This window comes from Pinus tabuliformis, chromosome X (genome assembly GCF_031772625.1).
Source record: "Pinus tabuliformis cultivar Carrire ecotype Pingquan chromosome X, CPIR1, whole genome shotgun sequence".
In the NCBI taxonomy this organism is placed as follows: Eukaryota; Viridiplantae; Streptophyta; class Pinopsida; order Pinales; family Pinaceae; genus Pinus; species Pinus tabuliformis.
In genome coordinates, this window is record NC_142308.1 from 696,590,778 (window position 1) to 696,601,101 (window position 10,324).

The following is a 10,324-nucleotide window of genomic DNA, read 5'->3' on the forward strand; positions in this document are numbered from 1 at the left end:
AAATAAACGATACTTGTAACCAAACCTACCAAAATGATACATGCAACTAAGCATACAAGAATGTAACCAAAGATAAAATAATGTAACCAAGCATATGAAATTATCCGTGTAAGTGACATATAATGACATGTAACCAGTCATACACCCATGACAATGCACTCCACAATAATAACATCAACTTCCACATGACTCCATCACTACAACCACGATCAACACATGCAAATGTAACAAGCATATGGAATGAAATTGTAAGAGACACACATGCATGACCAAAACACATCCCATCTAGTATGAGGGGTGAACTATGCTCTGATACCACTTTGTAACACCCTCCTCCTACATCTACCCAAGAAACTAACCAACTGAGGTGCACATGCGACGAGAGACGACTATGATATGATTCGATCTCCTAACTCATGTTAAGGAAGTGAAACCAATGAAAACACACCATATAGACATTCAACATGAGCATTAGAACCCTCAAGAACCAATCCAACCTTTCTGTCAACTAGCCCCTGGGTCCCACTAAACTTTTGGACCACTTGACCTATGGACACTCTCATGCTATGAGCATGCCAACGTCCAAGGACCTCTGTGTTAGAGCCTAGATTTGCCTCAGGCTGAAAAGGCAAGGTTCTAGGTCCACATCAAACCATGCTCAGCCTCGTAGCTAGCCCTACGAGGACAGGAGAGGGCTCTCTCCGGGTCAATCTCAGTAAAAATACTCAATGGGGTCTGAGATGACTTAAATTGGATACTGATTTTAGGCTAGTAAATAAAGATGAAAGAGGTAGTTTGATAAATGACTGAGTTTTCAAGGCTGTATGGGACAAAGAACAGCATGAGCTGGAGAAATTAAATCAAAGACACAGATTGTTTCATGAGGCAAGATAGGAAGGAAGTTTAGCAATCAAATTTGAATAATATGAATGGAAAGACAGTTGAGAGGCTGAAAAGGGCATGTGTGATGAATCCTTTTCAGATAGAAGAAGCCATATAGAACATGAATGCTTTCCCAAGGCAGAGCAGTAAACTGAATTCTACCTTTCTTACTTAAAAGCATTCAGCTGGAAATGATTATGAATGAAATGTAAAACATCACAAAACACATATGAAATAGTAAGAAAACACTTATGCCAAACTCACGCCACATGGATCTCATAAATCATAGCTGCATCTTTTCATTAATCCTCTGCCAAAATGTACAATGAAAGTGCTGGATTTTTCCTCCACACTACTCCCAGAAACTCCAACCCTTTACAAATGATTTTTCATACAATAAATAAAACTATCTGTGGAAAAACAGATCGACACAAAATGAGGGACTATTTAATCATTATTAACAAACAAAAGATGAAGAGCCAGCCATCTGTTCTGAAAAGGGGCAGTGTTACATATGAAATCTGTTGATAACCAATGAAGAGGCGGAAACTGTAGCTGTATATCCCTTCTGAATCGTAACTGAAGTCAGAAATAGACCATCTGTTCCTATTTCTTTGCCACGGTAGATGTCTTTGTGGCGTTCGGTCTTTGACTTTTCACCTTCCCTTGCATTCCATCGGAATCCCCTTAATTGATGTTTGTTTATTAGTTTATTAAAACACTCCATTGTAGATTCTTAGCCTTGATACCTGGTGAATTGTTACAGTTGCAATGAAATCTCCGGATCTGGTGCTTGGTTTGAGATCAAGCTTATAGATGCTTCATTTTAATTGGCTTCTGCTTTAATAATGCGAAATTATTCCATTATTTGTAATCCACCGAATTTGGATTTTTCAAGAAGCTATTCAACAGAGAGCGCCATATAACTATCCGACTCTGTGTTGATTGAGAGTTTCGATGCAACTTGGGAATTTGCTTGATCCACGTTGAGATTCGTATGAACCTTTAATGAAGGGACATGGAATTCCGCCAATCCCAATTGCAACGTAGCCTGCTATGCCAGATGTAAGAGCATATATAACAACAAGAGCAGTATATAGCGCTCCCCTGTTGTATGGATAGAAAACACCCACCAATGCAAGCACAAAGATAAAGATAGTAAGGACTAACAGCTGAGTTCTAGAGCCAAGAACAACAAAAAATAGAGACTTGTGTGAAGGATATCGAAAAACGTCTCCATGAATGTACTTGTTGATCATCCATTGACTCCTCATCACGAGAGTTATTTGATAAAATCATTCTTCAGAATGCGCATGAGAATTGTGGCCAGGAATCCTGTCAGGAGAAGAACAGTTACACACGAATTGATAATGGAGAACCAATGAATTTCCAAGTGCTGTGGAAAAAAATGAAGATTTCACATATTTATCCATTCGGCATTCAAAGAGGATGTCAGTTGTTTTCCACTTAGCAGAGTACATGAACTCAACCTCAATCTCTTTGTCCTTGGTAATCTCCATAGTGTACTGAGGATCTGTATGCACATTGATTTCTATGACTCGGTCATCGTTATATAGGACATCAAAGTGCACATGTCTGTAAAGAAAATGCCTAGGCTTCTTCTCACTGCCTTTATTTTCATTTTCAACCTTTCCAACAAAGCCCCATATAGGCAGATCATCATAGTACATCTGAAAGTAGTAATCATTCTTAACAGCGTCCCTGCACTTTGCTAGATCCTCTTTTGAAAGCTTCTTCTTGCAAAGGGATCTGGTCTCTTGGCGGTTTGGATGAGTTTGGACCCTTTTTCAAGCCTCTGGCTGTATGCACCGCGCGGGAGGCCCAATGCCCCACGCCCATGTAAAATTACAGTGCGCAGAGGCACCCAATGCGCCGCGCCTCTTGGATGCCTCGCGCCCATGTAAAATTACACTGCACAGAGGTGCCCAATGCGCCGTGCTCCTCCAGTGCGCCGCGCCAGTTGCCCAGTGCGTCGCGCACAGATTTTCAACACCATTTTAGCTTCTAAAATCTGCTTTCACTTCCTTGATTTGTCTTGACTATTGTTGATGTCTTTGGTGTGTGTATGGAGTGTTGACTCTTTACTGATATCTTACAGATATTTGATTTGGCAAACTTTCTCTCTAATTTTGCAGACTTTGGCACTTTGCTTATAACTCTGTTTTTCTTGTTTCCATTTGACTGTTGGCTGAAATGATGGATTCTTGCTTGATTTGTTGCAGGGATAGGAGCTGTTGAAACCTGGCAAGGTGACCAGGGCTGCCTGAAGATTTTGACAACTGGAAACTTGAAAAATGTACATGGCATTTATTACAAAGAACAAAATGACAACTTTCTTCAAAATAGGGTTTTGAAGAAAAGTCACGATCAAGGAATATAGCAATGAAATTTTGTGATAAAAACTTATTCTGATCCTCCCTCTGGCCTACTAGTATTAAACCCTAGACCTAATAACTCTTTGCTGACCAAGAGATTAGAACAAGACTTGTCGCGTGGAATGGGTCGATCTTGCGGACAAGATAGACCTTCCTAGAATCTAAAGAAGATCTAACGACAAGCAAACCAACCAGACACTATCTTTCTCTAAATATGCTTCGATAAACAATAGCAAACAAAGGTTTTTAGGGCCTACCTTTGGTCCAACGCAAGCTTGTGGATGCCCTCACTCCTTTGATCCAAATGAGCTCCTTTTCGCGAATCTGCAAACACAAACAAGGCAAACACATTAAATAGCACCTGAAAAACCAATTGCATAAAACATATTTAACATGAAAGTCAAGGAGTCCATGAAACAAATAACATAAGATACTTGTTGAGAAAGATGAGTTTGATTGTATTAATTCAAAAGAAGAAGAACCTTACAACCTTTGCCTTGACGCTGTACAAGCTCCTCCCAGGGTCCAACAAGATGTCTCCTCTACTTTGACAAGTTTCACTCACTCTCCAATGGAACCAAGAGGTATGTGATCTCTCCTCTCAATCTCAACCAAAGAGTCTCAATTTCACCAGCAGTTACCCTCAAAATATTCAGCTTCTAACCTCTCTAGTCCTCACCCCAATGCCTGTATTTATAGTGCAATGGAGGGAAGTTACTAGGTCCTCCTTCAAAGGGATAAAGCCCTCCTTCAAAGGGATAGCTCCTTTAGTCAAGGGATTAGCTCCTTCTCTTTTGGGATGCATGAACCACCTCAGAGCGAACAATCCACGTCAAAATTCCTTCTAGAAAACTCTAGAATTAACCCAAAGTGCATTTTTTAAGATAAAAATTGCGCCTTTTGACTTTCACAGGGGTCCGCACCTACACCGTTAGGAACAGAGCGGGTAGGTACACAGCTCTTGTACACAGAACGTGCGGGACCGCAGGTGACCATGAGAGAAAGTGCGGAACCAGAGTTACATTGATTTTTAATGTCTTTCTCCCACTTCCAAAGCTTGATTTGAAGAGCTGAGGTTCTTAGACTTGCTTAGGAGGATAGTACAAGTGATGATAGACCCATACTGACTACAAATAATCATGGTGACGATATTTTTGTGTAACAGATTGCCCCCTAAAGTGCGAAGTCTGTAGTAGATGAGGATTTCATTTATCATATAGGAAGAGTGAAGTACTTTATCATTTCGAGGATTATCTTGTGGAGAGCCCGGTTGGAACCTGTAAAAACATTCAATGCAAGATATATATATGAGATCATATCATCGCTGAGGTAGGCATTCCCATACTCAGATCAAAACTAACTAGAAACCTATCTACTGTTCTGATATAGGAATGATCTTGTAAAACATCATAAGTATAGACTCGTGTGAACACAGTATGGACGCAGCCATCTGTTTATGAATAGTCCACAACATAATGAATACAAAATTCCTCGCAGCCTGGATGGTGGAAACTAGATCCAGGGTCTTCATTTCTATATCCCGAAATAGTACGATTCTATCCATGCGAATAAATGTGTTGATGTCGAACATGGTAGAAACCACTTGATTACCAGTCAATTATGTAAACTGTTAACAAGTGTGAGAGAAACCACCAGTGATGTCAATGGCTCTCAAAGTACCCAGTACAATCCATGAGATGTGAGTAAATGTGTTGATGTCGAACATATCATGGAATCCTTTGATCGAAAGTCAATGATGTAAACTGTCGTCAAAGGCAAGAAACCTGCCATTGAGGCATGCAGATCCCAATGTACTGACGATCTCTAGATCATCTTTCTAGATAATGAGCTGAAGTCGATAGAAAGCGATCCGTTGCAGGCAAGCCCACAACACAAAATCATAGATCAAGTTAAAGAAATTTTGTTGCAAGGACTGACTCAAGTGTTACACAGTAATTTGTCACTGTCTCCCTGTCAGTCACCCTACTGTGTCAAGAATTCACAATAATCAAGTTCATGCCTTCTGAACTGGCCCAAAACCCATTTTTCCAAAGTTTTCCTCATCAGCGCGTCTGTTTCTAAAATATCCGCGATGACTGGCGGCTCGTAGTGTATTCAGTGCGCTGCCAGCGCGGAAGCACATCACTTTTCCGCGCTGGTCGCATTTCATGAGCCAGCGCACCTCTCCTTTGTATTGGGTCGCGCTGACATGACTTTCCCAGTTATTGAGGTGTGACATCAGCGCGTCAGTTACCTTATAATCCGCACTGATCCTGTTTGGGCGAATTTGTTCCAATAGCCAGCCTTCCAGATTACTCCAGGCTTGGTTGTTGGCTTTGTGAGTATCGACTCCCTTCTATGGCATGTCTGTTCGACCCTTTGCAACCACTTCTCTTGAAGATAAGCTCATCCTTCCACCCTTTTAGGAGGCTCCTTCTCCTATATAAACTTCCACCATTACCATGAGCAGCTAGTTTGGAATAGCTTGGATTGTATAGAGCTTATAGTGCTCAGATTGCTGCTACTATAGGTATTTGGTGTGCTAGGTGTGGAAGTGATTGATTGCTTAGGGAAGGTTGTTTTGTGTTGCTTGTGTGAGAGAGAGAAAAGTTGCTTGTCTTGGGAGAATCATTTCCAAAGGTGAATGCTTGAGACACTTGCTGACTGGCCCCTCCTGAGAAGGTTACCGACATCAGAACATTTGGTTGTACTCTTCTCTGTTTGATTAATAATAGATGACTACTATTATTGTTCCATTCTCATTTGTCTATGCAATGATTAATGTGAATTACATCTTTTCTGACTGATGTATGGTTGCTTTTATCAGATTTCACGCTTGTGTTTGTTTCCTCTTCGTGTGTGCAGGTATCTATTCACGGAGATCGCGGAGGATCGTGACCAGCCAAAGCGAAGGAGCGAAGGCGGCATCTCTTCGTCAAACAACAGCGCTGGAATCCAAGTAGGTGCTCTTTACCTCTTGTTTAATTGTAATTAGGAACATGCATAGCAGCATTGTTTGATTGTTGCTAGACCCTTGCTGGGCTAGTAGGGATCGCCTCTATCCGTAGAGGGGATTTACCTCTCCAACAATTTGGCGACTCCACTGGGGATCAACCTTTTTGTCTCTTGTGTCCACTCTTTGTGCTTGAATTTGATTTTTCTCTCTTTTCGAGTTTTGGGGATTGTTTTTCTGCTAGTAGCCTTCCTGGGTCCATCTGGGAAGTGTCTTGACTGTTAAAAGACTTTCTACCTTTGGTTTGGGAGTTTTCTGCGTTGATTCTACTTGTTTTCACTTTTGTCGCGGTTTAATTCAGAACAGACACGCTGACGTCGCACCCCTGTTTCTTTGTTATTCTTGTCATCGCGCCTGTACCATTAATAATCGCGCTGACCTCGTTTTTTGAGACAGCGCGCTTTATCCGTGTTCTTCCGCGCTGACATCGCACACCTGCTTCTTTGTTTTCTCTGTCATCACGCCTGTGATTGACACTCGCGCTGACCTCGTTTTTCTGAGACAGCGCCCTTTATCCGTGTATTCCCGCGCTGACGTCGCAAAGTTGCTACAGGCCTCCTCCTGTCAGCGCCGAGTTGCTGAAGGCTACCCGCGCTGATCCTGTAGAATTCATTTTTGTCCAGATTAGCCTCCTGAACTTGTTGCTTTAGCTTTCCCCTCTTCTCTCCACTTGGTTTGTGACTTGTTTTTCATTATCTTGAGCTACTTGCTTGCGAAGTCTTGTCCCACAGGGTTTCGTTTTGCTCATTTTTTTGGTTTTGCAAATACCTTCCTCTTTGCTTTCGCTGCTTGGTTCATATTTCCGCCATCACTTTTACAGCTGCTGGATTGTTTTGAATCTCTATTTGACTGGTTGGGACTTTTATCCTCCGGGTGTTTGCCTTTCTCCATTGATTTCGCACTCTAGCCCTAGGGCATCTAGTGGCCGCGTGTGTGTCAAGCCTTCCGTAAGGATCTTGTTTTCTTGTTTTGACCAGCCAACTTCAGATTTGTTTTTGCACTTGTTCAGTGATTGTTGAAGTGTTTTTGGTTGTGTTTCAGAGTGGTTTTCGCTTCCTCCTTGTTTGAATCCTTGCTTGCCTTGCCGATCTTAGATCACATAGCTCGTGCGAACTTGGTTTTCTTTTTGATTTGGAAATCTTTGTTGGATGTTTTGGGAACTTTGTGTGCTTTCATTAAGTGATTTGCTTGGTGTTCTGGTTCCTCCAAATTCATTTAGATGCTTTGTGCCATTGAAAGAAAATCAAACTAGTAGCTTTGCTTTTGAGAATTGAAAAGGAAAAGAACGTTTCGTTAATTTGCATTTTCAAAAGAAAAAGTTTCCTTTCCTTGCTTTTAGCTGCATTAGGATTGTTTGATTGCTTGTATTCGTTTTGTTTGATTAAAAATCTCTTTACCCTTTCGTAGCTAGAATTCATCGAACAAAATGAAATTCTTTGGCATGTAGTTTGCATCTAGGTAATTGTGAGAGAACATACGATAGGGCCTGAAATCGAAACTTAATTTCAAGATCAACTATAAAATGAACCGAATGAATCTAAAAACGCATTGGAACTAAACGCAAACATCTAGAGGTCTAGGTTAGAGACGTGTTCTGGCATCTTTAAACATAGTCACTGTTGTTTCACATTAGGTTGGGTGATTCCTCCTTCTGTGACTCGATAGTGGTCTAACACGGACTGCGCTCCCACGTACCGTCGCGTATATAGGGAGACCCCACTAGGCTTTTATCCTTTATCCATAGGAAGCCGAGTCTGCCGCCTTGTGAGCCGTAACGCACCGAACACAGCATTCGGGAAGATTGACTGCAGTACGGAAAGTCCTTGGCTCTCATACGATTGCTGAGGTGTATAAGCAGTTTTACGGGTCGCTTGGTAAACCTTATACCTAGAGTCTCCAGAGCAGTCACTTTTGATCCTTTTCGGACTCCCTAAATGAAAAGGTGCCTGTGAGCGTCTTGTCACTTCGTGCTCATTAAACATTCGAAGGAGACTGGAGTCATCTTTTCGTCCTTTTCTCGACTCTTGAAACATGAAAAGGTCAAGTTTGGTTCTTGTGTCTTAAAATTAATTCGGCCACGATAACATCACCTGGTTAGATCTTGTGTGCGTTAGCTTGAGTAGGTTTCATTTTCGTTTGCTATGGCAACTTTTCCGGGATTCACTAACCCAGGTTCCCCCTCTGGTGGGAATCCAGGACAATTCCCTCCTCTTGGGAATGTTGGTGCTCCGTATATGGCGACGTTGTCCCTCCCAGGGTTAACTGTCGGGTTGCCTGTGTGGTTGTTTTCAACCTCTTTGGTCCCTACCGTATCGGCTGTTAGTTCATCAGTCCCTCCACCTGAACAACATCATGTTGATCCTAAGGTGGACCTCTCCCCTTCGACGCCTACTTCTACATCCTCCTCTTGTGCTTCGCCTGGTGAAATTCTCGATGTAAGAAACCAGGTGGCTAAGAAGAAGAAGAGGAAGACCAAGAAGAAGAAGTCCCCTAAGGGAGAGCCTACACACACAGTCCTCCTTTCAAGTCCAGCTATCCACTCCAGTACACCTGAAGTCGGGTCACCTTCTGCTCCTACGCGGAAGGTTAAGTTTCCTTGTCGATTATGCAGGGAGGACCATCTACTTCGTGATTGTCCTAGCATTCCCAGGGTATTAGAAGTTTGGTCTCACGATCCGACCCGCCCTTCATCGTCCACTGATGATCATGGCGATGCTGTCTCATCAGTTGGGAATGGTAAGGAGAAAGGGAAGCTTCGAATCCCCTGTCGACTTTGTGAAGGTAAACATCCCCTTCACCTTTGTCCACTCATGGATAAAGCCTCTGCCGTGTTGGAAAGTCTTGCTGCTCCTCCGAATCCATTTCCCGCTGGTTATCAACGTCTTTCTACAGCTGTAGATCGCGCCCCTGTTGACAAAGAGATTGCTTCAGATTCCTCTCTTGTCCAGGCTTCTCTCCCCGAACCTGGCTGTCCCCAGCCTGTTCCAGACCCGCCGTTGGTCGGAAAGGGTGTTGATTCGAGTTCACCTCCTCTCAAGCACTCTGTTTCGGAAGAGAAAAATTCTCATGTTCTTCTCGTCTCCTCAGATTCTCCTGAGCTTGATAAAGGTTCTCCTGAAACCTCTCCGGAGAATTTAGATTCGGTTCTTTCCGAGCAAGGGGGCAACCATATGGTCCCCCCACCAAGTAGTTCGGTCATTTCCTTTGATTGGAGTCGTTTGACTACCCCTCCCCTTCCATCCCACGTGCCTTTCTGGGTCACCGCCTATGCTTGCAATAAGGCGCTGCCTGGCACTGTGATAGACGAAGGAGCATCGGTTAGTCTCATGCCCGTTACTACTTGGCGAGCTTTGGGTTCCCCATCGCTTGTACCTGTCGCACTGCATCTCACTGCGTTTGATGGAGGAACGAGTCAGCCATTAGGGATCCTCCCGAAGTTTCCTATTACTTTGGGAGGCAAGACTGTCTATATAGACGTCTCAGTTACCCAAGGTTCTTTAGACTTCAGTCTTCTCCTTGGTCGTGATTATGTGTATGCCATGGGAGCCCTTGTTTCTTCACTTTTCTGTGTGGTCTGCTTTCCACACGATGGAAGAATAGTGACGTTCAATCAATTATCGTTCGTTCATCCACAAGCCCCTCCGGCGCACTCATCCTTCCCTCCTGGCTTTCATCCACAAGTTGCATCTGCCTCACCGCAAATCAACTACGGTGCCACCTACCCCGTGTCTGTGCCCAGTGATGACACCATCGTCCATAGTGTCCTGGGGGCATTAGGTCCTGATTTCCGAGATGTTGGCCTTCCCTCCGGAGCCACTTTCTTGGAGGCCTCCACTTCCCGTTCATTATGATGAAGTCTGGATGGAGCACAGTTCCTTGTCTTGTGTCAAGCTCGCTAAAAAATGAAACAAGGCGTTCCAAGGATAGTTTTGCTAATGTATCAACCTCGTTAAAAGAATGAAATGACTTTGTTCCGAGGATAGTTCTTTTACCTGTGTCAACCTCGTTAAAACAATGAAACATGAGCTCGTGC

The 10,324-nt window shown here is 43.1% G+C and overlaps 1 pseudogene; it reads right to left on the reverse strand.

Moving 5' to 3' along the window:
* Positions 1-1,783: 1,783 nt before the first annotated feature.
* On the reverse strand, positions 1,784-2,899 carry LOC149141899 (transmembrane 9 superfamily member 3 pseudogene; annotated as a pseudogene).
* Positions 2,900-10,324: the final 7,425 nt, after the last annotated feature.